Raw genomic sequence first — 15110 nt, forward strand, 5'->3', positions numbered from 1 at the left:
GGACTACAACTGGTCCTGCTAGCTAGGGTTGATGGGAGTTGTAGTCCAACAACAGCTGGAGGGCCAAGTTTGGGAAACTCTGGTGTAGAGAATACTGAGCTAGACAGACCAATGGACTGACCTGTTATAATGCAACTTCATATGTTTCTGTGCCGCTATGTTGACGGACTACAACGCCTGCCATCCTTGGCTGGGGCTGATGTGAGCTGCAGTATAACAACATCTGGAAGACCAGAGCCCCCCCCATCCCTTCCTCACAATATGCTTTTTGAGAAGCATTGTTGTTTGACATGCGCCACATACCCTACCCTGAGATTAAGTGCCACAGGTTGTATAACAACTATTCTTAAAGATAAATCACAATTAAACATTTCTACAATATTGTTCTCCAGAGGCGGATGGATGCAAACGTAGGTGGAATGTCCTGCATGAACTACCATTTGGGGAGGGATTTTTTGACAGCTGACCTTTTTCTCCATGGCTCTGTTTTTGTTTTGGTTGTGGGCTATGCACACTGCTAAATTCAGCCTAAGCAATGTGATGGAAATATATATATTCATTCAGCGGAAACATGTGGCAGAGGGCTTGGCTGCCTTAGTTTGACCTCTGTCGTGTTAGTTTCCTTCCATGTGCCATTAGAATGGGCCTGGTTTAGGAAACAGAATGACACTTATAATTAAGAACTATCTAAGCAGACACAAATATTTTCAGGAAAGGGGAGGAGATTTGTGAATGTTTTTACCTTTCCCCCTTAAAAAAAAGTGACTGTGAGAAATTGCTATACATGCTGGTAAATTCTGCTTGCATTCTTTGGGAATAAGTACACTTCCCTTAGGAGGCTACTGGAAAACTTCTTAAGGCTGGTTCAAGTGTCTGAAGGAATAGCAGAACTCTTACATCACAGCATGTGCCTGAACATGTGAGCACTGTATCCCAGGAATGTGGCTTCACCCAAAGTCTTGGTTTCACCCAAAGAACCATGGGCATTTGCTAAGGGTGTTAGAGCTGTTAGGGGATCCCTATGCCCCTTCCAGAGCTACAATTCCCAGAGTTCCCTGAAGGTTCTCTGGGAATTGAACTGGGGTATTGAAATGACCCACAGTTTTAAGAGCTCTCCTGCACTGAAGCTGAAAGTTCTCAAGCAGAAATTATTGGTGTGGCCCCATGAGATAGAGAAGTGAATAAAAACCCCACATCTCTCTTTTTTTAAAATAAATATTTATTGAATTTTCACAAATTATAAAAACACACACAATACACAATACAAACATACACACACCAAAACAAACATGTATAATTTCAAATCCTTTTTTTCTTAAAACTTACTTCACCGACTTCCCCATACCTCCCCTTTCTGCATTCCAATCCCCAAATTTATTTCAGCAAGTCCTCCCCCTTAATTTTATCTATTTTTTTTTCTTTTCTTTTCTTTTACTTAAACTTTTACAGCCATAATCCCTTACTTTCTATAACCACAACATTTTAACACTCATTGATTTTGCAATATTTCTTAAGATAAGTTTTAAATTTCTTCCAATCTTCTTCCGCCGTCTCCTTCCCCTGGTCTCGGATTCTGCCGGTCATTTCAGCCAGTCCCATGTAGTCTTTCACCTTCATCTGCCATTCTTCCAGAGTGGGTAGATCTTGTGTCTTCCAATACTTTGCGATAAGTATTCTTGCTGCTGTTGTAGCATACATAAAAAATGTTCTATCTTTCTCTGACACCAATTGGCCGACAATGCCCAAGAGAAAGGCTTCTGGTTTCTTAGGGAAAGTACATTTAAGTACCTTTTTCATTTCATTATATATCATTTCCCAGAAGGCCTTAATCTTCGGGCACGTCCACCAAAGGTGAAAAAAGGTACCTTCCGTTTCTTTACACTTCCAACACTTATCAGGCAAATGGTAGATTTTTGCAAGCTTGACTGGGGTCATGTACCACCTGTAGATCATTTCCATAATATTCTCTCTTAAGGCATTACATGCTGTAAATTTTATACTGGTGGTCCACAACTGTTCCCAGTCAGCAAACATAATGTTATGACCAATGTCTTGTGCCCACTTTATCATAGCTGATTTCACTGTTTCATCTTGCGTATTCCATTTCAGCAACAAGTTGTACATTCTTGACAGATTCTTAGTATTGGGTTCTAACAGTTCTGTTTCTAGTTTTGATTTCTCTACCTGGAAGCCAATTTTCCTGTCCTGTTTGTAAACCTCCATTATTTGATAATAATGGAGCCAATCTCGTACTTTCACCTTCAATTTCTCAAAACTCTGTAATTTCAGTTTATTTCCCTCCTGTTCCAAAATTTCCCAATATTTTGGCCATTTGGCCTCCGTATTGAGCTTTTCACGGCTTTTGCCTCCATTGGCGACAACCACCTTGGGGTTTTATTTTCCAACTAAAAACCCCGCATCTCCATTAAGTAAGATCCTCTTTGGAAACTTGCATCATCATTTCATTATTTATACCCCACCCATGTGGGCGGACATATAAAAACATAATATGACATCAAACATTAAAAACTTTGCAATACAGGGATGATGATGATGATGAAGAGGAGGAGGAGTTTGGATTTGATATCCCGCTTTATCACTACCCAAAGAAGTCTCAAAGCAGCTAACAATCTCCTTTTCCCTTCCTCCCCCACAACAAACACTCTGTGAGGTGAGTGGGGTTGAGAGACTTCAAAGAAGTGTGACTAGCCCAAGGTCACGCAGCAGCTGCATGTGGAGGAGTGGATACGCGAACCGGTTCACCAGATTACGAGTCTACCACTCTTAACCACTGCACCACACTGGCTCTCAGATGTCTTCTAAAAGTCAGATAGTTGTTTCTTTCCTTGTGTTCCACGGGGTGGGTGCCACTACTGAGAATGTCCTCTGCCTGGTTCCCTGTAACTTCACTTCTCACAGTGAGGGAACTGCAAGAAGGCCCTCAGAGCTGGATCTCAGTGTCCAGGTTGAATGATGGAGAGTGGAGACGCTTCTTCGGGTATAATGGGCTGAGGCCATTTATGTCATAGTCCTCTACTGCCAGCCACAGCAGAATTAAGTGGAGGAAGAAGCCAGACCACCAGCTGAGTCTCGGGGGTGGGGGTGGGGTGGTACTTGCCTGGAGGCAGAGTCTGTATACAATGTTTAGTCCAGTCCTAAGGTCAAGAGTATCTCAGTTCACATAGTCAGATGATCCGGGAGTCAAGAAAGCTGAAGGTCCAAGGAATCAAGAAGCAGTAGCAAAGTCTGCCCAGGAACAACGAATGTTGTTTCCAGCAACTGACTGAGGTGGGAAGCCCTGCTGAAGAAAGCTGGAGCCAGCTGGTTCACATCAGAAGCAAGAAGGCCGATGAGCAGCAGGTGGAGTCACTTTGCTTTCTGCTCCTTCTGGCTGCTGCTCAGCAGGTGAAGCTGACTCCTGGCCCATAACAATTTAGGGTTTTAAACATCAGCACTAACACTTTGAATTGTGCTCGGAAATGTACTGGGAGCCAGTGTAGGTCTTTTAGGACTGGTGCTATATGGTCCCGGAGGCTGCTCCCAGGCCCCAGACTAGCTGCCGCATTTTGGATTAATTGTAGTTTCCGAGTCACCTTCGAAGGTAGCCCCATGTAGAGTGCATTGCGGGAGATAACCAGAGCATGTACATCTCTGTGCAACTGCCCTATTTCAACTTCTTCTGGGATCAGTCTCTGAGTAGGTGATCCATTCACCTGCCTCACCTCTTCCTTCGTTGTTTTTGAACTCCCCATTTGTGAAACAAATGGTTTGAGTTTCCAACGCTTACTCAGTCGTTTGAATCTCGCCTAACATTATACTTTCAATTTGCCACCATTATGGTTTCATTTGACATTCAATATATGGTAATAGCAATGAATTGGCTAGATATGGAGTGTCATATACTTGGTAAGGATAGCATTTCATTGTAATGTAAAGGAGTTTTAGTGCACAGAGGCTTTTCAGAAGCCATTCTTTATATGCCTTTTCCCTTCCAACAGAACAGTAAATGCGCTAGTAGAAAAAGAAACCTGGAAGGAAATGTTTGGTAGGAAAACTTTAAGGAAATCTCTACCTCCCTTGCATGGCCCTAAATCTTTTCTGGGGTTTCTTCCAGCCCTCTGGAGCAGATTTGGGGTGGGGGGTGGGAGGAGAAGAGGAAGGGAAGTTTCACTGATCAATTGAAAGTCATTCTGGTGGTGAAATTATTCAGTTGAATTCCATCCAGAATAATTAAACCATCAGAAAGTCGGACTTGCCCCCAAAATTTCAACTGCTGACCATTTGGTAATACCACTGGCATGGCCCTTTCCCATGCATTGCCTTACTGGATGATGCAGAAAATAATAATAATAATAATAATAATAATAATAATAATAATAATAATAATAATTTATTTATACCCTCCTATCTGGCTAAGTTTCCCCAGCCACTCTGGGCGGCTCCCATTCAAGTGTTAAAAACAATACAGCATTAAATATTAAAAACTTCCCTAAACAGGGCTGCCTTCAGATGTCTTTTAAAAATAAGATAGCTGCTTATTTCCTTGACATCTGATGGGAGGGCATTCCACAGGGCGGGTACCACTACCAAGAAGGCCCTCTGTCTGGTTCTCTGTAACCTCACTTCTCGCAATGAGGGAACTGCCAGAAGGCCCTCAGTGCTGGATCTCAGTGTCCGGGCTGAACGATGGGGGTGGAGACGCTCCTTCAGGTATACAGGACTGAGGCTGTTTAGGGCTTTAAAGATCAGCACCAACACTATATAAAAGGCCCCTGGGCCGCCCCTCCTCCTTCCTTACAACAGGTTCATCAAGTGGGCCAGTATTATGATGTTCAAACTGCAACAGCCTGTGTGGGTATCTTCCTTAGGAAACAAAGGAGCCAAGGCAATGAGTTTGAGCAAGAAAACTGCGGAGACGAGTCAAACAGCCCTCTCCTCTCTTCCTCATCTGAGGGAGCCACCCAAAGCTGCTTCACCTGACCAAAGAGGATGGGGTGGGGGTGGGGAGAACCCCCGAACTAGACTGCGTGTGCATCTCTGCGCTCCGACGCACACTCCCAGAAAGGTTTCGACACTCCCCTGTCTAACAAGCGCTTCCTCTGCATTCCATCCAAATAAGCAATTGCCCTTTGTTGTAGAAAAGCAGAATAAATATTGACTCGCCAAATACCATGGGAGAAAATGGATAAAGAAAGAGACCCTCTCCCCCGACAAACACCCAGCAGACCCAAGGATAATGGAAATGTATAATTGCCACCTGACGCAGGCAAGTCAGATATACTTTGCCATTTGCACTAAGCATTTATTTAAAAGTCAAGGTTGCTGGAGGTTTCCGAGGGATCCATTTAGGCGTAATGTTTGTTTGCTTGCACTCTGCTTTTCTGGCTTAGCGCACGGAGGCTGTCCCCAAGCAAGGTGCCCTTTGGCGGAAAACAACAGGCCGCGGGGAATCTATTATAAAAGAAACAGTTTGATGGAATAAACATGCCACTATGTATTCTGCAAGAAAGGATGCTTACTCGGCAGCAACCCTGTTTACATAACTGGGAATACTCCAGTGTTTGCATTTTCAGGAGGGCAGCTAGGCTTTTACAAAAGCAGAGGGGATGCTCGAGGAATTTGGTCTTCCCAAATACCACTACAAACTGCCCTGATGCACACCTCTCAGGCTAATGTGGAGGACATAGCTATCCACTGGGTTTAGTAGTTCTCAGTGTGTTACAATGCAGGCCTTAGCTCAAAGAAAGTATTTTCCACATGTCTTGAAATGCCCATTTTGAGAGAAAGGATGCTCAGAAATATGTCTTCACACACATATTTGAATGCAAGTTGTGTGCCAGTTAACTATGCAGAAAACGAAATCGAATTGGCCAATGGGTGAATGGACTGGAAATAGAATGATTTGCCCAAAAATAGAAATTACAACAAACTCCTACTATTGCGGAATGGCAGGCGAAGATGATGGACTTTGTTGAGCTGGCCAGACTCACTTGCAGGATCCGAGACCAGGACGATCAGAAATTTCAGAAAAATTGGAGTAAATTTATTGTATATTTAAATGATAATTGTAAAAATTTGAAGACACTAGCAGGATTGAAGTAAATCCTACAATGCAGAGAAATTGTAAAGAGTCAGAATGTGTGCGTGGATTTGATATGGGATACCAGTTGAAGGTAAGGAGGGAAGTCATAAGCTCGGCGGAGCAAAAAAAGGTTTATATGTTGATCAATGTGTTGTTTGAAAAAGTGACTAAGGAAAAACAATAAAAATGTATTGGGGGGGGATAGAATGATTTGCCCACCCCTCAAAAAAAATAAGAGCTTGTGTTTTGTTACATTTATATACCACCTGTCCTTCCAAATGAGGCTGTGTTTCAAATTCCATCTCTCAATGTGGGGAAGTGAGCAGTGCCTTCTCTGTGGTGGCTCTGTTATGAACTTCTCTACTCAGAGCAGGTTTTCCCAACTTGAGGCCATCCAACCATTTTGGACTACAAACTTGCATCATTCCTGGTCATTGGCCAGGCTGTCTGGGAATGAGGGAAATTGGAGTCCTACATTATTGAAGCTACAAGAAAGGAAATTCTGACGAAACATCAGGAATAACTTTTTGACAGTAAGAGCTGTTCAACAGTGGAAGGGACTTCCTCAGGAGGTGGTGGACTCTCATCCATTGGAGGTTTTCAAGCAGAGGTTGGATGGCCATCTGTCATAGATGCTTTAGCTGAGATTTCTGCATTGCAGGGGGCTGGACTAGATGACCCCCAGTGATCCCATCCAACTATACAATTCTGTGATGTGGAGTGCACAAGGTTGGAGAAAGATAACCTCCAGCAATCAATAAAGCTTCTATGCTGCAGTTGCAGTTGGCATTTGCAAATTAGCCGCATTATTTTCTGATAAAGATTTAGTAGCTGCGCTGTTTCTTTTCAGTTTTGTTTTATTTCAAATATTTCTTACCCACCCTTCATCGAAAGGACGATGTGTGAATAAGTACCAATGGTGTGAATAACACAAATCCACACAGCATATAGAAAGAATTGTAAGCCAACCAACAGTCTTAACAAAACAATCAAACAAAACAGAAAAAGGCATAACAGAATGTAATTCCTACAAAAATATACAATGCTAAATGCTGCCTGAATAAACCTGTGGCACCATGTTACTTCCAATTATAAGTACCACTCCTTTCGGCTGTGTGTTTTGCAAATCTTGGGCGAGAGCATCTTGAGGCTATCAAGCAGAATATGACTCAGGGTTGGGGAGCCTCCGGCCTACAGGCCAACTTTGGCTCACCAGGGGTCTGAATTTGGCCCACCAGGCTGTTCCTGGCAAAAAAGAGAGGAGGAATCCATTCTAGCAGGAATCTGAATGCAAACCACCTTTGTGATGCTGCGGCAAGGCAGTCTCCAACCACCCAGCAGCTGATCCCTTTTCACGGTTTTCAATACAAACCACCTTCATGATCATGGAAGCAAAGAATCATAGAATTGTGAGTCAGAAGGGACCCCATGGGTCATCTACTCCAGCCCGCTGCGACGATCCTGGGAATGCACCTCTGAATAGGCTCATTGCCTGATGCCAACCTGGAGTGGTCCGGAGATGTCTTGATCCAACTCTGCTAAAGCTTGGATCCCTTTCGATTGGCCTTATTTGGTTTGGGCTTCAGCCAAATCGGGTGCATATTCCTAATATACAGCCATCACAACTGGTTGCCTTGCCTTCCATGGTACATGTGAAAAGTCTCTCTTTCAACATAATGCCAAAGGTGAGGAAATCAGGGAGAGCGGGGGGCATGGTACTGATTGCTTCGGTCTTGTTTCCCTTTTGCATGGCACAAAACATTTCTAGTGTGCCATCATTTCCCCCTCCCCCTCCCCCAAGAAATTATGTACTATCCTTGGGTACCAAACCAATCCATATTCTGCTCTTACTACTGGGACAAAGCTGGCTGCACTTTAAGCGTATATGGTTCTCAATTCATTTGCCAATAGCACATATTTTAAAGCTTTCCAATTTTGATATTACTGTCTTCTGTGACAGCAATACCTATTAGCTACTCCTGGTTCTGCTCCCTGTTAATTAGCACTGTATAGCAGCAGGAATTTATTAATAACGATTCCCTTGATCCCAGTACAGCCTACCTTTTATCCCCTATAACTGCTTTTTAAAAAAATCATAGTAATTATGCTTAGAAGTAGAATACCTTGCTCTTACAGATACATCATAATAGAGCAATTATTGGCGAACAGTTTTTCCAACTTGATTATAATGATTCTAATCATTTTCTGATCCAGGTAGCCTGAGGAAATGGAAAAAGGTTGGGTTCACCACTGCATCTGTAATAGATACCGTTGCATGGGTATCGGCATCAGAAGTTTTCAGCTATAATCATAGAATCATGGAACTGTAGAGTTGGGAAAGGACCTCACAGGTTCATCTAGTCCAGCCCCATGCTATAATCCAGGTATCACAGTTAAAGCATCCCTGACAGATGGACACTGTCACAGACTGGTTGGATGCACAGGAATGGTGGGATGAACCAGCTGGGAAACCCCCAAGGGAAGAAGGCTCAGAGCCAGGAGATTGGTGGTGGGACAACAATGAGTGGTCAGAGGGAGAAGAGGGAGAAGACTGATGGGGCCTTATTGGGCGGGGGTGTCTGTGGCAGAGAGAAGTCCAGAATCAGGGGCAGAAGCTGAAGCAGGAGAGGAGGGAGGCCAAGAAGCAGAGATGAGTCCATCTAGTGAAGAGACACAGGTGTTCCCCCTCCTGCTGCGATAAACTCCCCTCCCTCCCCAGGTGGGAGGTGGGTTGCGGGTGGCGCTGTGGGTTAAACCACAGAGCCTAGGACTTGCTGATCAGAAGGTCGGCAGTTCAAATCCCCACTCCAAAGCACGTCAAAGTGCAAGTAGATAAATAGGTACCACTCCAGCGGGAAGGTAAACGGCATTTCTGTGCGCTGCTCTGGTTCACCAGTAGCCGCTTAGTCATGCTGGCCACATGACCCGGAAGCTGTACGCCGGCTCCCTCGGCCAATAAAGCGAGATGAGCGCTGCAACCCCAGAGTCAGTCATGACTGGACCTAATGGTTAGGGGTCCCTTTCCCTCCCCAGTCTCCCAGAATCACGAGAGGCATGAAGAGGGCCGAGGAGAAGTTCGCTTCACACAGGCGCAGTATCGGATTGCTTGGGGGAAACCCTGGAGAGGAGGGAGACTGTTGTGGGGAGGCGGTGACTTTCAGTCTCAGCAACTGCTTCATGGAGGCAGAACCTGCCAGAGATGAGTTGCTGTCCCCTTTAGGCCTGATACTCCTGTGCAGATACTGTTTTCGCTCACGAAGAGTTAACACCAACTTGCTCAGTGTGATTTACTGCTGGCTCGCTCCTGTAAGCCATCCAACCTGTGTTAAAAAACTGACAACAAAGGAGAATCCACCACCTTCAAGGGTCTGAAGCTGGGAAGGGGGTCATGGATTAGGGGCACAGGCAGGGCGTTGAATGCATTGTGATGGGTTGGACTTGATTGCCCTTGGGGTCCCTTCCAACTCTACAATTCTATTATTCTTCTCCAGGCTAAACATACCCAGCTCCCTCAACTGTTCCTCATTAGCTTTGGTTTTTACAGACCCTTTATCATCTTGGTAGATCGGTGTCCGTTCACCCCAGGGGCAGGGAACCTATGACCCTAAATGTTGCTGGACTCCATTGCCACCAGCCCAAGCCAGCATGGCCAATGGTCAGGAATCACCGGCGTTGTAGTTCAGAAATGTTGGGAAGGCCACAGGTTTGTGCTAGTCTGCAGTCTGATGACTAGTTCAGGCTTTCTGTATTAATGGATATGGAGTCATGAACTTCTAGTGAAATGGTGGCAATAGTGGAACCTGGTGATAATAACTCCCATCCGCCTCCCCCAGCATTGACTAAAACAGTTATCATTTGAGGGTGGATTGACCCCCTATTCTTTAGCATGTTCCTGCCTCACTTATGGCAGCAACTGAATCTCAGAAGTGATTACTTCAGGGAAGTCTTTCCTTTTTCTGTTGCCACATAGGAAAGGAAGCCAACCCATCACTCCTTCCTCCAGCAACTAGAGTCCCATTATTTAAGCAGAGTTTCTGAAAGTCAGACAGGCAATCTCATTCCCTTATGGCACATGCGAGACCCAGCTCTCAATATTAAATTGTTTGGGGGACAGCTCTTAATCTTCTCGGTTAGAACTCGTGTCAATAGTTTAGACGTCTTGAGCAAAAACAAGTGATGGATTGATTGTTTTTTGGCCTGCTTAGATATCATATATCTCAATCCCTGGGCTCTCAGATAAGGCCTAGGGGTTGGCTGCCAAGGGGCCTCCCACACAATCATTTTCAGTGCTAGATGGGCTCAGACGGACATCACTCAGTTGTGCCGGGGGAATCCAGATGCTGCTCATTTGTTGTGTGGAATCCAGGTCTAAGGAACTGTCCGCTTTAAAGGAAAAGGTAAACCAGCGTAGTCTGCTCTTGCTCTTCAACAGTGGGCAGCAGTCAACACAGCCAGTCCATTGGTCCATCTTGTGGGAATGTTCAGGGATGCAGGAGAGGATATATTGTCTGATTATATCCTTATCCAACTTGTGTTAACAAGTTCCCCAATTTCAGCAGAGTAACACATTCCCCTTTATTTTAAGTTTTGCAACGGATGCATTTGCTCAGGCTCGCTAAAGCCTCTATAATAGCTGTTCTGGTATTTTCCCCTTATTCCCTCATATAATAGAAGAGACGACACAGTCTTTTACAAAAGTATAAAAAAGAGTTTACTCACATTCTGTTCACAATCAGATCCTAGAAGGCAGACTTAGCCTAATGAAGTAACATACACTTGGAATCTATCTCTTAAGATGACAGTCCCTTTGTCCTCTCTTGGCTGGAAGCCAAGAGAGCATCTTTGGCTTAGTAGATGTTGCTTCTTTGATGCATGTGGTGAAAGAGAGAGAGATAGCTGCCCTGCCCTGTGCTTTTGTTGTTACCTGCACATGTGAGGCCACACCCACCTCTAGTCACATGCAGAGGAAGTCTGTCCCAGCCCAGAAGGAAACAGGAAGTTTACCTGCTGGCTGGACAAACATCCCTCCCCATGTGTAAACATGTTCACTCTGGGAATGTTGTACTTGACTGCTCATGTGTTTCACATCCCACACATCTAGCTCAGAATTGTTGACACTGACTGTCTGTGACTCTCCAAGGTTTCAGACAAGGGACATTCCTAACCTTACCTATAGACGCGGAGGATTGAGCAGCCAGATATAAGCCAAATGTTCTACCACTGAGCTATGGCCCTTTCCCCAAACCTCCCATCTGCCCCACCCAAGTCCATCAAGCTTAGTATTGCCAACAGTGACTGACATCAACTCTCAAGGTTTCAGGAAGGAGTATTTCCCAGCCATACCTGGATCAACCCTGGGAACTTTTACACGAAAGTAAGGTCCTCCACCCCTGAGCCACATTCCTTTCCCTGCGACCTATGGCCAGGACAGAGGTGGAGACAGCTGGAAAAAACCTTTAAGCATTTGAATAAAAGCACTGACAGGGCCATTCATTTACTGATGTATATAAACTGTGAATTTCACAAAAAGGGAGCCCTATAGCCAATGAGAACTGGGGCAAAGTGTGAAAGGCAGGGTGAATTTCACGTGCTGATTTGAACTAAACTGCCACATTCTTGGCTGCTGTTCCTTAGTTATTACCTTTATTAGATTATAACTTACTTGTCTCTCTTCCTGTTGTCTGACTCCTCCTGCACCAAAAGATGGAGAGGGTGCTATTTCTAAGGCGACAAAAACATTAGCATGCACGCATGAACTGTCAGGGGTTGGTGTGAAGGCATTGTGCAGAAATGCACAAAGCTGTTTAGTGTCTCTTGCAAAATCAGCCTGCGTTGATCAAACCAGCAGCAATTGTAATAAGAAATGCAACTCGGAGGAATAATAATTGCAACAATTGTTTCCCCACGCATTATGGCAGTTCTTTCCAAAGTAGTCCTATTACCATAATTGGATCGCTCCTGAGTGAGTGGTACTGTGGACTAGTGCCAGAGCCACACCCCTTCTCTTTCATTTAAAGTAAAGGAGATGTTTATTTCATCAGTTGTTTTGAAGGGAGGCGCAACTGTTTCGGAGGGGTCAAAGGATGAGAAGGGGGCATCAAACCGAAAAAACGGCTAACATCAAGCTGAAAAACAGCTGGCAGTCAAAATGATGGACGGCCAAAGCACTCTCTGACCCCTGGCATTTTTGTTTAGTTCTTCATATTTATATGGCAACTTTCTTCCATGAAAGAGGGAAAACCAAGGTAGCCAACACAAGTACCATTAAATATACTAGGTCTCTTGCCAGTCCAATTGAATGGGCCAGGCTCTCTCTAAGTTTTCTTCCACCAGCTGAAGTGGGTTGGGGGTGGGTGTTTTGTCCTGGGGGATGTTAAGAAACCACTGGTTCCAGAGATATGATCAGAACTGGTTTCACTGGGTGGAGTGGAGCCACCACACTTGCCTCCCTGAAGGTTGGGCACTGCTGCTTACTGGGAGACACAGAGAAGTGAGACACTGCAGAGGTCAACATGTATGGGTGCATTGGTGGAGTCAATATAGTGGTACCTCGGATTAAGAACCTAATTCGTTCTGGAAGTCCGTTCTTAACCTGAAACTGTTCTTAACCTGAAGCACCACTTTAGCTAATGGGGCCTCCTGTGCTGCTGGAGCACAGTTTCTGTTCTCACCCTGAAGCAAAGTTCTTAACCCGAGGTACTATATCTGGGTTAGTGGAGTCTGTAACCTGAAGCATCTGTAACCCAAGGTACCACTGCACAGCTCTCCTGCCAGTGCATTCACACCATGCCAACCTCCACAACATCTCACCCCTCCTGCTAAGCAACAGCTTCCCTACGGTCCCCCTCAAGGCAACCTTTTAGGTCCCTGAGCTAAATGTGTTGAGGAACTGGGGGTTGGACTACTTAACCCTTGGAGTCCCTTCCAACTCTACATTTCTATCATTCTATGAACCAGAGTGCTGGTGGCAAAAGGCAACCAGCACGCTGGAGAATGGCTAATGGAGGCCACAAGCCCACACTGGCCTATATTGACTTGCTTGTGACTCTGGTTTATTTGTTTTCATCGAGGTTTAGTCTCTTCAAATACATTTCCCGCCCTGCCCCCCGCTTTTCTCTCCATGACCTATTTAGTTGATTATTCCAGTTCAAATGAGTACCACAAATAACCTTCTCGTACCTCACAGAAACTGGGAAGTTTCTAGACATCCCGTTATTGACTTTTTCATTCCCTCAGCACTTAAGAGTGTGAGCCTTCCTCGGCTGCAGAGAAATCCAGCCAATATACCGTATTTTTCGCTCTATAACACGCACCCGACCATAACACGCACATAGTTTTTAGAGGAGGAAAATCCGTATGCATGCCACCCGTAGGCATTCCCTCCATAACACGCACAGACATTTCCCCTTACTTTTTAGGAGGAAAAAAGTGAGTGTTATGGTGCAAAAAATACGGTAATTGTTTATAGTCAGCCACAACCGACCGTTTGAAAGGGGATCACTCAAAAGCCTGTGTGCTCCAGCATCAAGAGAAGCTGATCCAATTAGTGACATCTCTCCTGCGAACAACCTCATAGAATCCTAGAGTTGGAAGAGACCACAAGGGCCATCGAGTCCAACCCCCTGCCAAGCAGGAAACACCATCAGAGCACTCCTGACATATGGTTGTCAAGCCTCTGCTTAAAGACCTCCAAAGTAGGAGACTCCACCACACTCCTTGGCAGCAAATTCCACTGTCGAACAGCTCTTACTGTCAACTCTTACTCTCCCGCTCTAGGCCCTGTCCAACTGGTGAAGTCGCCTTCAAGGACCCATCCTCAGTTTCTTTTCTTTTTTTAAAAAAAATCAAGAAATTAAAACATCTATCGCTGAGGTGGTGATACATTTTCAAACCAAGGGTCAGATTCCTTTGTGGGCAATTTTCCAGGGCAGTATGCCAGTGGTGGGCAAGGCCAGAGACAGAAGCGATTGGAGCAAAGGCTTGGACTCTAGCCTCTCTAAAGTAGGATGTGCTTCTGCTGCAGAAAAATCAAAGGTCTACACACACACACACCTACCTCTTCACCCTCAATCAAGAGGTCTCAACATAGGGAGGCAGTGGCAGCTGCTGCAAACTAGGACTGGTACTGCAGTAGGTGGAGCCAGCAGTAGGTGGAGCCACAGTCAATGAGAGCTGGAGCCAAATAATTCTTGTTCTGTCACCATCCTTCCTGCTCAGTTCTCCAAAGGCAGGAGACTAAGGAGGAGGAAACTGTCAGTCAGGGCCACCCCTTGGGCTGGCTGTAAGTAAGGCAAGCAGGCAGGTGGAGGCCGGCTGAGGGCTAAATGGAACAGTCTCCATGGGATTCCAGTCAGGTCATAGCACTCAAGAAGCAAGCAGAGCAGGACTGCTGATGGGTGTGGCCTTGGGAGAGAAGGTGTGGCCTCAGGAGAGTCTCAAGGGCCAAATACATGGGCTGATGGGGGCTGCATGAGGTCCATTACCCCCAATCTGTCAAAAACATATCCTTCTCTGTGCTTGCCCCTGTAATATGGGACCCACCTTCTCAATTTTAGGTGCCTGGGTATAAAGTTTGGCAGTTCTTAAAAGCACTTGGAGGGGTGATTAATAGAGCTTCATTGTCCGGTGGCTTTTTTTTGTGTGTGTGATTGCTGGTGCAATTTAAAGCTTGCACTTTAAAACAGACCTTTGATGTAAAGGATTGTTTTTTCAATCGTGCAGTCAGCTGCCTTGAGCGTGCAGGAACAGCAGGACAGAAGAGTTTTCCTTATGATCCTTAGATTTTCTACAGACTGAGCTGAACTCTTCCTATCAAATACCCAAAGTCTTAGAGCAGGAGCGAGGGGACATTTGGCTCCCCAAATGCTGCTGAACTATAGCTCCCATCAGCCCCAGCAAGCACAGCCAATGGCCTAGGACAGGCTTCCTCAACCTCGGCCCTCCAGATCTTTTGAGACTACAATTCCCATCATCCCTGACCACTGGTCCTGCATGCTAGGGATCATGGGAGTTGTAGGCCAAAAACATC

This window comes from Podarcis vaucheri (assembly GCF_965113315.1).
Source record: "Podarcis vaucheri genome assembly, chromosome: 1".
Lineage (NCBI taxonomy): Eukaryota > Metazoa > Chordata > Lepidosauria > Squamata > Lacertidae > Podarcis > Podarcis vaucheri.